General features: G+C 37.4%; 1 protein-coding gene across 2 annotated transcripts in view; it reads right to left on the bottom strand.

Moving 5' to 3' along the window:
• Positions 1-18,369, bottom strand: part of LOC117420589 (RING finger protein 24-like) — a 50,116-nt gene extending 31,747 nt beyond the window's left edge. Inside the window, exon 1 of one of the 2 annotated variants that reach the window (XM_034034073.2) lies at positions 17,888-18,369. The gene's annotated coding sequence lies outside the window, so the exon portion shown is untranslated. The remainder of the gene's footprint in view (positions 1-17,887) is intronic. The other variant, XM_034034071.3, reaches the window with a different exon arrangement.
• Between the last annotated feature and the right edge of the window lie 2,766 nt (positions 18,370-21,135).

Below are 21,135 nucleotides of genomic sequence, written 5' to 3'. Positions count from 1 at the left end.
GATACACTTTAAAAAAGCATACACAGTACACACTGTTCATTCAAACACACAGGGTCTACTCCCTACCATGCCCACACAATACAATGTTTGATTTCTCTACATAAGGAAAGCAGGCAGCCTCCCCCATTAAGGACGCTTGTTGCTGGAGCATGAGGATCTGCACAGGACTAGTGAACACTATCATCTGCATAAGACCAGCAAGCTGCTGCCATGGTGACACCAGAACTACCTGTAGTTTCAATCTGACCCTGACCAGCATGCCATAACCACACCAGGCACAAGGTAATGTGCAAAGACACTGTCAGTGATTTTAACAGGGTCAGCAAAGCGCTACCGTCTATAAACAGGAGTAAACAGAAAATGGGCAACATCTCAACTATACTGTAGCTCAATGTGGCACCCCTCAATAATTTCAGGGTAACCCATCTGTTGAAAACAGAAAAAAGTAATATCTGGGCAGAGAGTCCTACATAACAGTGTTAAGTAATCTTGTATTATACAGTAGGATGCTCATCAGCACTGGAGTATGTGAGCGAGTAGTGTCTGCATCAGACTGCATCACCATAGTAAACACTCTACAGTAATCAGCTCTCAGTGCCAGTGGGCAGATTGGATTTCATATGCAGAAGTGTGCACTTTGCCAGTCTCTACAGATTTTCCATTGCCAAATGTGTATCACAGTTTTTTTTCTTCATAAATCTTTTGGCAGATACCAACCCAAAGAAAGAAAAAAAAAAAAAAATCAAGAGAAACCTCCAAAAACTGTGTTGTAAATTTGAGAAGCTCACTTTGAAAGCAGAACATGCGTCACCCTCCTCTTGGTAGTTTATGGATCTGCTAACAAGCTTGACTGTAAACATGCTACTGGTAACTCTCTCTCTGATAAACAACTTAAGGTAGAATTACATTCTGCTTGTTCGATATGTAACAGGAACAGGTTTGAACCGTTTTTGTTAAATCAGTTTGTTCAATCTTTCGAGTTCAAAATCAAAATTTCCAGTTTAAAGTTATTTATTATTTCTATTTTTCTTCAATGGCCTCAGTTGGGACTCTTCATATATTACAGATCTCATATGTGATCAAATATAATAATAATAATATTATTATAGGTCAAATATATAAAAACACCTGTCTATACAGTACAGACCATCATAAATCGAGGCTACGTTGATTGTAGTTTGCCAGTATTGCAAGCACAGTTTGTCATTTTCCTAATATTAGAACACAGAGAATCAGCCGTACCTGCGGGGCACCGCCATGTTCCACGGCAGGAAGGTGGAACGGTTTCGCCAAATCAGATTGTCCAGTTCTGTTCGGGCTCATGACATAACGCCTTAAATTAATCCAGAAATGATGCATTGGAACAATTTCATTCTCTTCTCTTCCTGAACTGCTCACAATAAGTGTACATTAGCCCAGCTGTGGGGATTATTTAATTTATTGTTTCTCTTAACGTGCTAATAAATGTTTGTGTAAATAAGAAGTCTTACTGTACATCTGATGGGTCTTACCCTGTTACTATTCTTCAGTTAAATACTGTATAACCTCAACTTTGCTGAGACTCTAATCCAGTTAGAGCCACAAAACCTTTGATGTCTTCAGTGCAACTATGAAATCTGTACGACTGTAGATTTGTGCAATACTTATATATATATATATATATATATATATATATATATATATATAAATAAATAAATAAGAGCTAAAATCACAGTTTGCAATCAATAATGAATTGGACTTTAGGCTATCAGTGTGCAAAGGGAAAGAGTGTTTGAGTCATGTTACCACCATGCACATTCTTTATCAAAAACAACAGGCTTTCCATAGCACAGCCCTTCAGATGTTACGCTGGACTGATGGTAATAGAGCACTTTAATGTACTTTACACTTCAGGCAGATGTGCTTTCCTACAGGACTAGAGGGAAATCCCAGTTAAAAGCTGTTCTTCTCCTATACACCCATTGCAGTAAATGAGCATGCTGTCTGCCCTCAGAGACTTGCATAAGGCAATACAAAATAAATACAGTAGATTAAAATAGATTTTGCGCTAGCCAGAAAGCAATCAGTCATGTGGAAGTTCGGCTCTTTTACAGAGTGTAGTTTACTGAAAGAAAATACCTTGGCCATGTGGGCTATATAAATTCTGTTAGATACATGTTGGGAAGTCTTTTCATTAATGATGTTGGAGCACTTCAACATGAAAACTGCAAAGCTCACATATGAAGTACATATGGCTTTGATGTTTACCTACTGAATTTGTTCTTTATCTTAGCAAATAAACAGTACATTTTAACATGTACTGTAGTACAGCATTTAACTCAATAAATATACTTCAATTGCTTGACCAACTTGTTCAGCTGATTATGCTACAGCTGTTTCAGCTAGTGCACCATCATCATCATCATTGGAGATGACAGTTGCTATGGGGGGGGGGTCTTCTCAACAATGTCAGGGTATGGCTGGAGGTTCTCCCTCAAATAAAAAGACCTGGATGGTGGAGACAGACTACAGCAGGAGCTAAGTGTAACACAGTGTTCGACAGACAGGCATTCTCCATACAGTATACCATCACAATCTAATACTCAATAGACTGTGTTAAAGAATATTCTTTGCACGTTTTTATCAGAATTGGATAAGCAGTTCTGTAAATTTATGTACATGAGCACTTGAAAGTATAAAAAACCCAGTTAACAGAGCATCACATCCCAGTAACACTACTGGGTAAGGTCTACTAGACGCATACAGAGAACTTTACTGTTATATCTAGGCTCATCGTTTTCTAGGAAACGCACCATATTAGGCGCTTCTACCAACAAATAGAAACATCACCATTAGTAATGTGGGATTCTGCAGATCAGGGTGATAACGAACAGGAATAGCCTTCAAGTTGGAACCGCTGGTAATGTTTCTGTGTATACTGTATACCATACAGTGCATTTACTTTGAGAAAGACAAAACCTTTTCTTTATGGGCTTGTTCGCTCAAGTCTAACTGATGTGTCACACAGTGTAAAATCTAGTCAAGCCCCAGCTTGCACCAAATTTTACAGCTATGTAGGGCCAAGGCTTGATAATATGTACACCTCATTTCCATAACTCTAAAATGGATTAGATCGATATGGAAACGCTAGGACAAGCATATCATGAGAAGATGCATGATGTGTAGTTGGAGAACTGGCTGAAAGTGAAAGTGAATTCCAACAGGGGTGTGCATCTTTTGTAGTTTATCAAATTAAACTGTCATTTACAGAAGCATGTGCTTCATATTGCAGGTGTTTATTTCTTTATTCATCTCCACACGGTATTCCAGCATGAAGTCAAAAACTAAATAAATGCAGGGAAGTTTACTTTCCAATTCAAGTAGATTATTTTAAGTTGAAACTTAATTTTAGACATTAAACATCTACAGCGACACCAGGCCACCCTTGTACTGTACAGTGCCCCTTGTGCACTGAATTAAAAAGAATATGAATCTACTCCTGCATTGTGGTGCTTGAGGGCGGAACAGATTTTCTTGGCAGTTTTACTGCACTCACACTGCTGGCTTACAAATGATTCCTGAATAAACAATCCTCTTGTCTTCAATGCTATGGAATGACAAAATGAGGGGTTCTAAAGTGAAGAACAAGTATCTAGAAAATTGATGCAATTCTGGCATACCACACTGCATGCTGAATAAAGTAATTTGCATCCATTTGAAGAGGTGACAAATCTGAAGATTACAGTAACTATTCAGGGAGTCAAAGATATTTAGTAAGGAAGGGATCGGAGTGGGGCAAAACAGGCAACAAATGCCCCCCCCCCCCCCCAAGCACCACAAACCAGCAGGGGTGACTTAATTGTTTGAGTCTCTGTACAGCAGGGGGTTCACGTACAGCTCTTATTTCATGGTCGACGTTTGATACCCTCTGCTTCTTTAAAGCTGCAGAGTGCCGGGAAGTTTTATTTTGTGCAAGAGAGGCATGGCGTATAGCACAGCAACACCGGCTGGAAGCCAGTAACACAATCCAGCAGTAATAAAACCTTTGAAACAGCTGTGGGACAACCTTTATATATAAACAAACTCATTTATCAAAAACCAATCGTAGCGAGTTTTCAATCTGAATTGCTTGCCACAGAGGGGAAGGAATGTCAAGCAGAGAGAAGTGAAGCAGTTGACTTGTGGTGCCTTGTTTCAATAAAGCAGGTGTTACTCGCTGAACTCAAAGGGGATGGGAGTAATCAGGACTGTCACTACTCCAGTCTAATAATGCAGCCCTCCAAGATATCCGCAAGCAAGTGGCTTACATGGCAGGCACTGAAGAGTCCTGTGTAACTGCGCCAAGCCCCACAACCTGCAAACTCATAACAGCAAGTCAACCTTCCAAAACCTTTTCTGCTTCAAAAAAAAGTTGCACTTACTGAATTAAGTACCCAGTTAAAGTCTTAATTATTGTATGAATGTACACAGTTTACAGTAGACCCCCACACACATTTTAACACTGCCAAGATATTAAACTAAATACAATATCAATGACTCATGTTCACCTTTTGGTGAGAACAAAATAATTCTTATTGTAATCTGCCTCACAACAGTGAACAAAGTACCATGCCCTTGACAAGAAAAGCTTATTTTGATGCAGTGCACTATCGAAATTCACTTGCACTGATGCACACCACATACTGTACCATATATTTCTAAGAGCCCCAATTTCCACAGCTATTTGAGTTGTTTTAGTAACGTGAATCTGTAATAAAATGAAATTTGTGAAAAATAAAATGAAATTTGTGAAAAATAAAATGAAAAATGATAAATAAATAAATAAATAAATAGATAATTTCAAAGGGCTCTAATATTAGCTATACATGTGCATAAAAAAAACAACCAAAAAAATGTTATCAAAATATGTACCCAGGTGCTTGCCAGAGATATTGGGGGTTCATGTATGGAGACTGTATGCTTTTAAGAAGACTAATAATAATAATAATAATAATAATAATAATAATAATAATAATAATAATAATAATAAAATTGTTGCACAGCTGTTGCCAGCAACATATTACTCACAACCCAAGGTTCAGGTAAGATTTATTAATCAATGTTATTAGAATCTCCCACCCTCTAAGAAAATACGAACACAAGAAAATGAACGAACGAGAGGAAGCTCCTAGTAGCCGATTGATCTAAAAACTTTATTAAGTTGGGTCTTAAATGATCCAAGTGATTCAGTTTCAACAACATGACTAGGTAGCCCAATCCATAGTCTCTCACTACTCTCTGAGTGAAGAAGTGTCTCCTTCCTCTGTCCTAAGTCTATCTCCACTTAATTTCCAACTATGTTCTCTGGTCCTGGTTTCTGTACTGTACCTAAAGTATTGGTTAGGCTTAACTAGGTCAACTCCTTGAATTTTTGTTTCAGTCTATTGTCGTAGCTCATTAAACCTTAAGGGACGGGAATTGTGTTAACATGATCATACTGAAGTGGGCTAGGCCCGCAATCGTGTAAACAAGATAAAAAAATAATATTTATAATATTTATTCATCTCGTGTGTTTGAATGTATATATATGTTTTTACAACATTTATAAATATCAAGAAACAAGTGAACATAAGCAGATACTATTTCATGAACTAAATGTATCTGGTAGGTTTTTTTTTTCCTTATTACTGATAATAATGGAATGAATAACTATTCTTTTATTTATAAATATTTATTTTGATAAAATAATCGAGAGTAGTGTCCAGTATTTCTTATAAAGACCCTCAGAATAAAATATTGCAAGGTCCTTCAGGTTATTAAATGACACGTTTTGTTTACATGTATCTATAAGCAGAATACATCATAAAAAATAGTTACCTTAAATTTTTTTTTTAAAAAAACAACTAAATATTGTGTTCCCCAGAGTGTCCTGAAAAGAAGGGCACCATTTCCAAGATACTACTGTAAAAAACATTTTTTAGTGAATTTTTATGAGTCAAATGCAGCCAAAAAAACACCTGGTCCTGGGGAAGCACCCCACTGAAAAATGCTTGGTCCTGAAAGGGTTAAGTCTTGGGATTAGTGTGGTTGCTCTTCATTGGACTTGCTAATACAGACATAATTATGCCGTACATCTGGATATGCTGGACATAACGTATGCCCCCAATAACAACCAATTAAGTGTGGCGCTAGGTCACTGTGAATGGCATGATCCAAAGAGGCACACAGACAATACTGACACCAGAGACAGGATGAAAATAAACAGAAGATGACTGCATGATTAAAAGAGGGCATACAAACTCATACCCTAAAGTTTAAACTAACTGCAAACGGTTGGTAAAGGGCAAGAAGCTTTCAGAAATCCTGAAGGACTCCACTGGTTCGAAGTCTTTAGTTGCTTTTTGCAAAGAAAAGAAAGACTCATACCAACAGAAAACAAGAGTAGGAGGTAGGGGCTATTTGTTTTACTTGCAGCCACTTGTACACTGTAAAATGATCTATGTGGATTTAAAAATGATTTACTTCTTTAAAGTGTGTGCAGTATATGGAAGGTACTGTGTTGTATCATAACATGTCAATGCGACACCATGATCTATTTTGTGTTAATTGTGTACCAAGCAGGCTATGATATAAAATAAAAGAAAATGTGCTAAAATCATTTCGCTTTAACTTAAAACAATGTTTTATTATTTTCACATTGTACAGCAATGTGTACAATGCAGCAGCTTGATTTATTGTGTGTTACCAGTAGCCCACAGGCTAGAGTAAACACAAAGAGCACTAGGTATTTAATCATTTGATTTTACAACTATACTGTATACATTTATATTTTGGTCATGTTAAACCCTATTCACTTTACAAACTGACTGATATCAGCCATTGAAAGTGTCACAAAAGGAGGGAGGGAGGGAAGGTGCAATCAGACAGGTCCCTCTGGATTAGTGGCCAATTCTCAGTTCCTTTTCCAGGATACGTCCTGGAAATAACAAAAGCTGTCAATGTTGTACAGTAGGAAGGGGTAATGCTGTTTGGTATTCTTAATGTACTGTGTCTGTGTGTGTGTGTGTGTGTGTGTGTAACTAGAAACCACAGCCAACCTCTGAAATAACCCTCTTATGAAAATTAGTTCAAATGGACCCCTATACTAACACCACCGGAGTTTCTCACTTATTGAAGAAACATGCAGCCGTTATGCTTTATGGTCAAAATAAGGCATCTCCAAAAATAGTAAAACATTTTTTTTTTACATTTTTGGTTTATCTGCTTTATTAGTTTAGTTTAAAAAGATGCAAAAGTTGTAATGTATCTGGTCTGACTAATACAGTCGACATGGTGTCTAATCTACAAAGTCCTATGGAATTTGACAACATCATATTTAAAAGCCATGGTTGTTAAAAGTCTCAGACATCACTTATCACCAGTTCTGAGGGCCAGGGTCTGGTAAATTATGCTAAACTAATTCTAGGTCTAGCAACACAGACATTCTAAATATGGCACCAGAGACTGTGAATCTGCACCACAAAAGTAAAAAAAAAAAAAAGAAAACACATGACCCAAGCGACAACTGTATAATTTGTGAATTAAAAGAAAAACAGCCATTGACTAATAATGCCAAATTAAAATAATAGGCTTAATAATCAAAGAAGGGAGTGAGTTTAACTGCTCTTCTAAAAGCAGGGTTGTCCCCAGGCCTTTTCAGCCGCGCAGGCTGCCCGTCTTGCAGATGCTACTGTGCCTTTAACAATAAGGATTGATTGTGCTGCTAGCAGACTAGGTCACATGCACTGGGTGAAAAAAAATCCTGGAACCACATGACAGATGTGTCTTGACACTACATTTAACCAATCAGAGAGTTGAAGGGGTGGGTTTTTCGTTTTAAGCACTTCGAGAGACTGACACGTTAAAATGACAGCTAAAAAAATAAACGATTATTTTCAAAATAGTGACAATGAATGTGGAAATTACCAGACCGAAATGGATGATGAAAAAGAAAGAAAATGTAGAAAATGAAAAAGAGCAGCCCGATATAGTCAACAAAGAGCAACTTGTAGAAAGTGAAATGGAAGAACAGCAAGAGTGATAGTGGGTACGATGTTATGTGGAGGAAACAGTGGAAATGTTTTTTTGGGGTTTTTTTTTTGTTTTTTACAGCAAGGAATTGGGTGGAATGATGCGCTCTGCCAGAAACACAAAAAAGATTGCAAAGGATCAAGGGGTGAATTCGGGAGGATTACTATTCATTATTCAATGTATTATTCCACTGTGCTAAGTTATCACCACAAATCACCAAATGAATAGCTGTATGACTGCTTCCTTGTGTAACTCAGCATGGCGGAATGCTTTATGAATACGGGCCTTTACATTTAGTTTCAAGGCCTGGATCTTGAATAAATAAGGATAGTCGGTTTTGTTTTGGTTGGGCCACTCAATGAAAATGGGTTACACGTTTGTTACATCAACAAACTGCATGACCAAGATACTACACTGGATTTGAATGAACAAAACATCTTGGGCTTGCAAGTATAGTAGTCACTTACTACAAGATGCCAAAACCACTGTGTATGAGGGCTGTCAGTTAAGCCTCCAAATAGCAATCGATTAATTGGGCACACAAAATCGAATCGTTTGAATAAATATGGATGATTGTACCACCCACATACATTCGCTCCATTCCTCTCCCGCGGCGTGATTATTTTAATATCACTGCAGTTAATGAAAAGTTTGGGAATGCGAGGGGTAATTACACTTTGTAGTGTCAGGAGAAAAAATAAAAAAATAAAAACACAGCAACATTCGCAACAAGCCTAAAGCAAGTTTAACATTCTACAGGGTGTTACTAAAAAATATTTATTCCAAACAGATTACAGTACTTTGGAATGTAATCTATATAAACTAGACACGAGTTTATGAAAACCGTATTTTTTTATTCAGTGGCAGTGGAAAATAGCTTCAAGTCTAGAAAAGAAAGCACCCTCTGAGATAAAACCAGGGAGTTTAAGCCTTGATTGTAACTCATTCCAATCGGAATGAGTTATGCCTAACAGCAGTAAAAACACGAGGGACAATTAAACTGATCAAATTGCTGAATCGAAGGTTGTAAGAGGAGAACGATATAGTCAACAATTTTCTTAAATAGAGAGGTGATTTCCTGATTAGGGTTTTATAAATGAGTCTGTACCAATGACATAGCCGACGTGTTTGAAGTGAGGGCCAGCCAACCAAAGTGTAGAGATCACAGTGATGAGAGTGGTAGGGAGCACCAGTGACAAATCTTATTGCAGAGTGATATAAAACATCAAGCTTCCTAAGGGCAACATTAGAAGCAGCTTTATAAATTACATTTACAGGAATGCAAGCCTGTCGTCCTGCTCTGGATTCAAGGCAGCGCGCTTTTACACAGAGGGGTGTACTTACAAAGCATTTTCAAAACTGATTCGCTGGTAGGATGGGACCAGCAAATCAGATGCTAGTTAACATGAGCAGGAAAAGAAGAGCACGCCCACTGCCTGTCTGGCAGAAATACTGTAAATAGCAAGGCAGGGCGTTCGGTGCAGTTTCGTTGATAAACTTAAATAATGTTATTAACTATGCATGTTACAAAAATGTAATTATTGAATCGATTAGCCAGTATTTTTATCGATGTATACAATGAGGAATGGAATTGATCAAAAAATCGATTTTCGACTTAATCGTAGCATCCCTACTCTGTATCCCAGCCACGGTCACAATGGATTTATAAGCCAAGGGTTGGAATGTGGACTATGGCATGTGCATAGGGAGAAGGCGGTTTTTAGTGTAATGCATAACCATAAATGGTTACTTAACAAGATAACTAAAATCTGGCAGGACAAACCAAACAAAACAAATCTGCAACGTTTCAAAATTACTATAACAATGGTAGTCTTCTAATTGACTTCCAGCTATAGCAGCAGATGAAGGTGGCATTGGGTTGCAAAGGAACATAAATGGAAGGAAAGGTAGGCAACTTGGCGACACTGTTAAACCTGTTATAAAGACCACCTGTATGACCAAAGATTAGCTATATCCCATATTAAAACACCTGGGCTCAAACACCAAAGGTCAATTTCAGGCTTCCGTATTTCAAATATCTGAATGTACGACTGCAAGCATTATTATTATTTGTTTATTTAGCAGATGCCTTTATCCAAGGCGACTTACAGAGACTAGGGTGTGTGAACTATGCATCAGCTGCAGAGTCCCTTACAATTACGTCTCACCTGAAAGCCAGAGCACAAGGAGGTTAAGTGACTTGCTCAAGGTCACACAATGAGTCAGTGGCTGAGGTGGGATTTGAACCGGGGACCATCCTAGTTATAAGCCCTTTTCTTTAACCACTGGACCACACAGCCTCCTTTTAATAGCAACAACAAAATTACACACATCTTACAGATGGATTCGTAAAGCTAATAAAATCGATCGTAAAAACATGAGCACATACATTTTGTATGAGTTTTCAAGGTTTTATTGCAAATCAGTTTTGACTCTTTTAGGCACGTCTCGTTACTCTTCAACAGTTGCTGGTTAGCAAGCTGCGGAAACTGTCTTTTGACAGTGAGATCTGCACAATAATTCCTGAGCTCCTTTTAAGCAGCTCACACAGATTTTCAGAAAAGTTGGGTCTTTTGTTATTAATCAAAAAAAAAAAAAAATCACTTCCGTCTTACTTCTTAAAGGGATTAATCAAATGGATAACAAGTTGTTATCCCTTAATTTCCAGCCATTTTCTTCCCTGCTGCATAGTGCAAACAGATGCACCTTCGCTCCACCAGATATGGGTGTCTCCCATTTCTGTAACTGAAAACATTGTCAATATCTACATGTATTGTAGTTATAGTAGTTCACGTTGTTTTTCTTTATTTGTTTGTTTATTTAACCAGGAGATTTACCCATTGAGGCAGAGACATCTCGGTCTCTTCTATTTACCCTAAGTTTTTTTGTTTTGTTTTTTAAATCACATTTTAATTTTATAATACTCGCACAGAGTTTCTTTGTTAACCGACAATTTTTTTTTATTTTTTAATTTTTTAATCTTCGTTCTTGTGCAGTTATAGCCTATTATAAAACCTTGTGCACAACAGGGCTCTGGGCAGCACCGTGCCAGTCGGATACGAGGATGCTGGCATTGCATGGTGCTGACACAACCCAGGGCACGGTATGGATTTTTACAAAAATCATGAAAACAATGTGGCACGCTTTCATAACAGTGACAGAACAATGGAGCACGATGCTGCAGACGTCGTGGAAACGAGGTAATTGCCAAGTGTGTGTGTGTGTGTGTGTGTGTGTGTGTGTGTGTGTGTGTGTGTGTGTGTGTGTGTGTGTGTGTGTGTGTGTGTGTGTGTTTCTTTCAAACCCACGTCCGTATTTTTCAATATCTTACACAAAAAGATTATTATTATTATTATTATTATTATTATTATTATTATTATTATTTATTTATTTCTTAGCAGACACCCTTATCCAGGGCGAATTACAATTGTTACAAGATATCACATTATTTTTACATACAATTACCCATTTATACAGTTGTTTTTTTTTTTTTTTTTTTTTACTGGGGCAATCTAGGTAAAGTACCTTGCTCAAGGGTACAGTAGCAGAGTCCACGACCCTCCAGTCAAGAGTCTAGAGCCCTAACCACTACTCCACACTGCTACCCGTAGTATGTAATACCATTCACTGATATTCAAACGAAACAGTAGTGCAACACAGATTTTTTTTTTTTCTGCCCTGGCTGTCTTCGCCTGCCTTTTCTTATGTTACCAACTTGTTTCCACCCCTTCAAAAGTTCAGAAATACCGGCTAGGGATTGGTCAACATCTGTTTTCATGTTGCTTTCGGCGGTCCCTCCTACTCCTATGAAACTTCTCTCCTCCCCTTTCGCGGATTGGAAATGGCTAGTTTTGGTTTTGGGATAAAGAAAGTGCGATATGAAAACTAGCGATATTATCGCATAAACACTCTTTCACAAGAGCGATCGGGGTATGATTTGGTCCGGCCCTTAGTCAGCAACATACAGAGATCTTAGAACAGAGCAAGTAGGACATGATAGTTTGGCAAGAGGTTCTAAGCCAACATTTCCCAAAGTGGGGGTCGCAACCCAAATATGGGTTGTGGCAAGGTTTCTGAACAATCTAAAAAATACGACGTTCAGGGTGCACACTGTTAAGATTTTATTTCACTATACAACTTCTTATGCTTCTATTCAAAATAAATATAATTTACATACAAATTAGCAGTAATTATGTACCAGTCTTCTGCTTGAAATATGAACCAAAAAAGGTGACAATATACAGACGTGCTCAAATGTGTTGGTACCCCTCCACAAAAAACGAAGAATGCACAATATTCTCTGAAATAACTTGAAACTGACAAAAGTAATTGGCATCCACCATTGTTTATTCCATATTTAATAGAAATCAGACTTTGCTTTTGATTTTTTATTCCACATAATATTGTAAATAAGAAAACAAATGAAAATGGCATGGACAAAAATGATGGGACCGCTAACCTAATATTTTGTTGCACAACCTTTAGAGGCAATCACTGCAATCAAACGTTTTCTGTAGCTCTCAATGAGACTTCTGCACCTGTTAACAGGTAGTTTGGCCCACTCTTCCTGAGCAAACTGCTCCATCTGTCTCAGGTTTGATGGGTGCCTTCTCCAGACTGCAAGTTTCAGCTCTTTCCATAGATGTTCGATAGGATTCAGATCAGGACTCATAGAAGGCCACTTCAGAATAGTCCAATGTTTTGTTCTTATCCATTCTTGGGTGCTTTTAGCTGTGTGTTTTGGGTCATTATCCTGTTGGAGGACCCATGACCTGTGACTGAGACAGAGCTTTCTGACACTGGGCAGTACGTTTCGCTCCAGAATGCCTTGATAGTCTTGAGATTTCATTGTGCCCTGCACAGATTCAAGGCACCCTGTGCCAGGCGCAGCAAAGCAGCCCCAAAACATAACCAAGCCTCCTCCATGTTTCACTGTAGGTATGGTGTTCTTTTCTCCAGTTTTGACTCATCTGTCCAAAGGACATTCTCCCAGAAGGATTGTGGCTTGTCAATATGCATTTTAGCAAATTCCAGTCTGGCTTTTTTATGTTTTTCTGTCAAAAGTGGAGTCCTCCTGGGTCTTCTTCCATGGAGCCCACTTACGCTCAAAAAGCAACGGATGGTGCGATCAGAAACTGACGTACCTTCACCTTGGAGTTCAGCTCGTATCTCTTTGGCAGTTATCTTTGGCAGTTTTTCTACCATTCGCACTATCCTTCTCTTCAATCTGGGGTCGATTTTCCTCTTGCGGCCACGCCCAGGGAGGCTGGCTACAGTTCCATGGACCTTAAACTTCTTAATAATATTTGCAACTGTTGTCACAGGAACATCAAGCTGCTTGGAGATGGTCTTGTAGCCTTTACCTTTACCATGCTTGTCTATTATTTTCTTTCTGATCTCCTCAGACAACTCTCTCCTTTGCTTTCTCTGGTCCATGTTCAGTGTGGGGCACACAATGATACCAAACAGCACAGTGACTACTTTTCTCCATTTAAATAGGCTGAATGACTGATTACAAGATTGGAGACATGTGTGATACTAATTAAAGAAACTAATTAGTTTGAAATATCACTATAATCCAATTATTTATTATCTTTTCTAAGGGGTACCAACAAATGTCTCCAGGCCATTTTAGAATATCTTTGTAGAATAAGCAATAATTAATCTCCTTTCACAGCTTCTTTGCTTTATTCTATGACATACCAAAGGCATGCAAGTATACATGATAAAATAGCTTTTAATTTCATCACTTTTCAGGAGGAATGAAGCATTATTTCAATGAGCTGTAAGGGTACCAACAAATTTGAGCACGTCTGTATCTGTAATGTGAAGTCGCCCTGGATAAGGGTGTCTGCTAATAATTAATTAATTATAATAATAATAATAATAATAATAATAATAATAATAATAATAATACCGAAGAGTGAGTAAGCAAGTTGAAACCGCCAACAGCTGGGTGAGTATCCAGAGTTTGCTTATTATTGAACAGAGAAGATTAGTTCAGAGATTGTAGATCTCACCAAGGTTTTCGCACACTGTGTTGTATGAACTCTGTGTGCTACCATTGTAGTGTCATGTGAGCTGTTCAGTGTGTTGATATGTAACGAAATCCTGTTAGTCTGCGGGGTGTATCAAAACAATAATTGCGTGAATATAGTAATTGTTACATCTGTGTATAATGGTATTTAAAACAGGATTAATTTATCTGACTTTTTACATATCAGTCCTTACTCTGATCCCACTGCAGTCAGACACGCGACAGACTATTGTATCCAGATATTTATAAAAGGAAAGTGTCTCTAATTCTTCATGTAATGTAGCAATAACCCAAGTCAGATTTCTAGTCTTCTGCTAGTTGTTTGATGTTGAACAGAGTTTTTGTTTGTTGTACATTACAACACTCGCGTGACCTTTCAACCACTTGGAACACTAAGTGTTACTTAAGTTATTTTCTTTTTACACAACCTGCATTTCTGGGTAATACCAACGTCACTCTAGTTCCTTTCTTGGAGCATGTATAAACTTTACCAAACTGGTGGTTTATTACACTAAAAGATGATCATTAATCAGAGATAACCTTGTTACTGAAAATCACCCAGAGGATTAGTGCCACTGCTACAGAGATGTTTGGTTTCTCTCTCGTCCTGTAGACATCCTGTCCATAAAGAGCTGCTGGTGGGGGGTGTTGAGCCATGTCATTAAACTGGGGCCTCTAGTGTGGGCGAAAACAATGGTATGGCTTTATTTATTTTTTACTTGAAGCGAAAAATTGAACAATAAAAAAAGAAAAACAGTATGCGAGAGAGGAAGAACTACTAACAAAGGGGAATGTTGCATTTAACACAAGTTAAAATATGATTTATGACAATCAGAATTCTCCTGACTATATTTAGCCACAAATTGATCATTGAAAATATCATTATCGTCTGAGCCCACCTCACCACCTTGGCATTAATACAGAACAATGAAGCCCTTCCCTTTTCTTCCCTTAGGGGGTGCACTATAGATGCTGTTGTCCAACCATACCAAGAAGGTACACACCGCTTTAAGTATTAATTGTTTTATGAATTTCAAACTTACCCTTTGAAAGGACTGGCTCCTTTTTAGAAACAGAGCTCAGGGTTAAAAATTCATAGCAAGGTAAATACAAGGATAGTTAATACATTACCAAACAGAATAAGTACAGATATATGGAAGAACTTCCATAGCCTTCCTTCTCCAAAGAAAAAAAGAATAATGCTCTGGAACTGAACATTGTTTCAAGGTATTTATTTCTCTTCTTCTCTAAATTACTGCTGCTAATGAGTTCAACAAGATTCCTTTCCAGTTGTTATCTGTTTGCAAACAATACAGATTAACCAGTACTAATGCTGCTTATCTTGCTTCTGTTAGCTAAGAGCAAACACAAATGCCAGCTAATATTCCTAAATAGTTGATCTGAAAACACTACCTGGATTAATATTGGAAAACATAAGTACTATTTGGACCATATTGCAGAATATTATCTTGGGAGTCAAGTTAATTGGGTGTTATTTTTTTCAGTTATAATTTATTAATTGTTTTCCTTTGCGTGATAATAATACAGTACAGTCATTTATAAATGATGTTATATGAAGGAATATGAAAACAGTCATACAGTATCTGCCACGGGAGATTTCATGCAATGTTTGTTTGAATATTTTAATATTTGTCCCAGCACTAACTAGCAACAACAAAAGAGGACAAAAATCCTTTACTACCTTGTTAAAGATTCACCAGTTTGACCACATTTTAATCTAGTAAGGCTGGACAAGACACTTTTTAACCTTTTGTAATGACACATATTGTGAAATGTTTACAGTGACAACAGCCCTAGGGTACTTGCAGCGTAAATATTTGTGAAACTTTAAATGAATGCAACAGCAGCACTTTTCAGAGGTGTTTACTGTAGCAGCAAGTAAAACAATGGAAATCAAACAGTTCTTACTGGCTTTCTGCTTAAACCAATGAAAAGGGGCAGAATGCAGATGCATCAGCCACCCACCACTGGTATGCACAGCCCCACATGCATTTTAAACCATCTTCTGACAATCACTTGTACACACTGTTATTCTGCTAATAGTATCCCACACTAAAATGTACAGCACATAAAGTTGGTGAGAGGGTCTGCCCTGACCAATCATGCTTAACTGAACTCAAACATAGTTTTTGTTTTATTTTGTTTTGTTCTTTGCCTGTTTCAAGCAGTCTCGGGTCATAAGTGGAATTCAATGACAAACATACTTTATCCTTAAAATGCAATGAAACGCAGTGCTAAATTATTATTATTATTTAAAATGACCTCATTTGCCCCTATGCTTATCTGCTATTTATACAGTTGGCCCAGCCTCTTAGAAGTGGCCTTTAGGTAAACAAGTTGGAGGCTGGGCAAAAAAGGGAAAGCAAATAGTTCAATGGTCTTTTGTCAAAAGAAAAAAAACGGTTCATACAATTGTTGTCATGTCATCCTTTTAATATTATATATTTATTTTATTTCATTTAAAAAAACTCTGTAGCTCATTTTATATAGTCAACTAACCGTTTCTGTGCACTTAAAACGCCACGCTGCAATCCATAGCAACTCAAGAAGCTACCGGTTCTCAAGGGGTTCAGAAACGTTGTGTACAGTCGCCCCCCTCCCCTCTCTTAAATCTACGTTCACTGGACTAAGTGCATTGCATTAAAAAGTAATCAGAGACGTAATCTATCTGTATGTTAAACAATCTCAGGCAATAAAGGCCACAGTGGCCCATTTTAATGAGTTAGAATGTGCTTATATTTATTTGCAGTGCCACATGGTTTATAACTCTCCATCACGACCTTCGCAGACGTGGGAGGGGCAAGCAGTGGGTAAAACCTTCGCCGAGAACACCCACATCCTTTCATAAAAAAAGGAAAATGTAACAATTTCGAGATGCGACATTCCCTTCTCAATGAACATACGATGCAGACTTTAATAACGATTATACATTATATTAATTGTATACGGTATTAAATGTGCATGCAATTCATCAATCACAGTTGCATTCATAATATAATAATACTATTTTATATCAATCAAAACAGATAGGTTTCACTCCTTTCCAGTACTGGTATGTGTAATGTAAGGTACCCACGAAACAAATACTAGGTATTTTAAAGCAAAATAGATTAGAATGTTATATATATATATATATATAGGTTTAGCAAAGTCAAGCTCATATCAAAAAGAAACCAACATGATTTAACCACGGTTAAAAAATAAATAAATAAACAAATAAATAAAAAGCACGATAACCGTTTGCTAACTCAAGAATAATCTGCAACCCGCATTTATACATTTTGAAAATGTAAGTATTTTATTAATAACCCAGTATGCTCGCTCTCGTGTTGTTGTGCGGAGCACTATGTCACCGCATGGATATGTAGCCTACATCAGCCACCCAAAAGAACATTGTTGAGCATGCATGTTGCAATCAGCTGATGCCTTAATTCTGAACTGTATTGGACCGATCTGCCAATATACCACCCGGTAGGACTATTAGGACTATGAGATGTATATTATATTTTCAGAGTGATTAATCTACTAGCTGCAGTCTTTTTAGTGCTATTACCAGTACAAATTCTACTGCCAGTAAGATGCCCCCCAAAAAGATTGCTACCAGTAGTTTAAAATCATATATAATATATATATAATATATTACTAATGTTCTCTTTAATCACCTGAATACAAACTGTGTCTCAAGTATAAAAAGTGACTAATTTTCACCGTCATAATATTAATGGCATTCAAAATGTAAAAAGTGCTTCACTTGCGCCCTATATGGCATAACATTTTTAAATAAACAGTTTGTGAACTTACCAATATAATCTGCAATGCTTCCACGTCCTGTCCTTTCCACAAACAACACCAGTACACCAGTACAGAAAATCGTTTTCTTCTTAATAACCTTTTGAATACTGCCTATGCACCGGGACGGTGTAATGTTTTTAAATTTCAGCAGAACGGAAGATGATATGCGGATAGAAATTTAAATATAAGACTTTTTTTTAAGAATGATTCTGGTCGCAGCTCGCACGTAGTTCTACCTGTCACTGCTTTCTAAAGATATGTTTGGATTTCGGCACTCAACGTGAATTACCCTTCTGTTTCAGTTTTGCACGTAGCCCACGACCAAGTCCCTCCTCCTTGCCGGTGTTCGTTATCGTGGACAGAAAGGCAGACACAGACTGGAGAGGGAGGAGAGACATGGTGAAACAGCATGGGGGCAAGAGTGAAACGTCATCACTCAGGAACGAAACATGCACATTCGGTACCCTGCGTAGAGAGATGGTTTGCATCGAAGCAAAGGTGCAATGCCTCTACTGTCGTGTGCAAATTACCATTAAATATAGTCCAGTGGTATCTGTTAACTGCAACTTTCAACAGTTTCGTCAAACGGTAAAAACTGAAAATAATGCTCTTCCAAAATGAAGGAATATGGTGCAGGCACAGAGACTACACGCGTGGGATTTCAGCTTGTTTTTGTACATGTGAAATGTGACACGGCCTTACATGTTTCAGTAACAGCTGTTAAAAATGTTATGGTACACTACACCTTCAATCAATGTCATCACTGTGTTTAATAAGGCTTTAATTCCATCAAGGAGTTCTAGTATCTAAAGTAAACCCCAGTTCACACGAGGAGTTATATTCGGTTCATGAGTGTCATGTGGATGAAGTTGGTCAAACCTTCAATATATATATATATGTATATATATATATATATATATATATATATATATATATATATATATATATATATATATATACAGTGCCTTGCATAAGTATTCACCACCCTTGGACTTTTCCACATTTTGTAGTGTTACAACCTGGAATTAAAATGGATTTAATTGGGATTTTTACCATTTGATTTACACAACATACTTAACACTTTGAAGGTGCAAAATATTTTTTATTGTGACACAAAAGTTAATTAAACAAAAAAAAGACATTTGTTGGTTGCATAAGGATTCACATCTTGCCCTCAATCCTGACCAGTTTCCCAATCCCTGCCGATGAAAAGCATCCCAATAACATGATACTGCCACCACCATCCTTCACCGTGGGGATGGTGTTCTCAGGGTGATGAGCAGTGTTGGCTTTGCGCCACACATAGCGTTTTACGCTAAGGCCAAAAAGTTCAATTTTGGTCTCATCAGATTTTTTTCCCCACTTCGACATTATGGACTATTTTCTGTAGATCAGTGAAAAAAAATTCTAATTAAATCCATTTTAATTCCAGGTTGTAACACTACAAAATATGGAAAAGTCCAAGGGGGGTGAATACTTATGCAAGGCACTGTATATATATATATATATATATATATATATATATATATATATATATATATATATATATATATATATATATATATATATATATATATACACCGAGCATCAAAAGGAACTTATCACTATTATAACAAATTTATTTTCGAAAAAAAAGGTATATAAATGATGGACATTGACAAAATGTTTTTGGTTTCTTTTTAATCACTCAATCATTCATCCTTGACCATGACACACTTGAGTGACTATGACTGAAGCATATGCACTTAATCACCTAATTTGTGAGACAGTTGATTGGACACTGGATATGGAGCGATTTCAGCTGTTGAATTGCAAGCTTGAATAAAAGCAATAAAGAAAATCACAGAAAAAAAAAACAATATGCCACGTCTGTCAAGAGAGCAACGCCTTCGTGCAATCGGCATGTTGGAGGCTGGACTAGGGCAGCGTACTGTGACTCGCTGTCTTGGGTGCTCACAGCCAGCATTATACTGTCAATGATAGACCACAAACTGGGAGACCAAGAGTCACAACACCTGCCCAAGATCGACAGATCATTTTGCAGCATCTTCGTGATGTCAGTTGTTAATCAGCATAAAAAGTCACTGCACCTGCTCTAAAACAGTCTGTCATTTTTCGATCACATCTAGTGAATGTTTTAATGGTAAAAAATTATTCCAGAGCAAGTTTCATGGCCACTGCCATCTTTGCATACTATTTCCTTGTAAAATAGAACTAATAATACTTAAATTTATCTTGCCACTACCTCGACTTGTAGAACGTGTACAATGCAATAATGTACATTAAGTAACATATCTGACGGAAACCAAAACCAATGACCATTCATTTACACAATCTAAAAAACTAAAACAAAAACACTTGTCACATCCTGGATTTTGCACTTAAACACATACAAACTGTATATAAAACATCATCTGGTCATCTGTATGAGGCAATCTTGCCTTGATCAAACTGAAGCTAGATCACGTCTCCGCTTGAATAAATAACGCGTTTAAGCACTGCTTAAACAATAGGGGGCCATCACTTTCTTCCTAACAAGTCATCAAATAACAGTAAGTAATGAGGAGAGGTGACATGCTGTCTAGGGGTCAGGCATTATGGAGCAATACCTCCTCAAATTGGAAAAATCATTCATTTACAGTAAGTACTGGTTAACTGTCTCATCATCATTTATTTCTTAGCAGACGCCCTTATCCAGGGCGACTTACAATTGTTACAAGATATCACATTATTTTTACATACAATTACCCATTTATACAGTTGGGTTTTTACTGGAGCAATCTAGGTAAAGTACCTTGCTCAAGGGTACAGCAGCAGTGTCCCCCACTGGGGATTGAACCCACGACCCTCAGGTCAAGGGCTCTGGTCAAGAGTCCAGAGCCCTAACCACTACTCCACACTGCTGCCCTCACAAGCAAAGGTGTTAAGTAATTAGCCACAGACACATTCAAGCATTCTTTTTTAATGTTTTACATTGAAAGATACTGGTATTTCAACCGAACTTACTGAATTACCAGTCCCAATGTGTATAGTTCTGTATCAGCTCATAGCTTGGGCTTGCTTTAAAATAATTAAAAAAAATAAGAGAAAAGACTGGTGCAGGCACAAGTACTTGAATTAATGTTGTACATAGTTCTGTTTTTTAAACAAATTGTGGCAACACTTTAATTACTACACTATAATTGTGCATGCTGGTACATAGTAATTACATCGCTTAATTGATGTAAAGTGTTACCATGACTTTATTATATTCACAC

Source organism: Acipenser ruthenus, chromosome 1 (assembly GCF_902713425.1).
Source record: "Acipenser ruthenus chromosome 1, fAciRut3.2 maternal haplotype, whole genome shotgun sequence".
NCBI lineage: Eukaryota > Metazoa > Chordata > Actinopteri > Acipenseriformes > Acipenseridae > Acipenser > Acipenser ruthenus.
The sequence above is the reverse complement of the archived record's forward strand: the minus strand, read 5'-3'. Positions and strand labels throughout refer to the sequence as shown.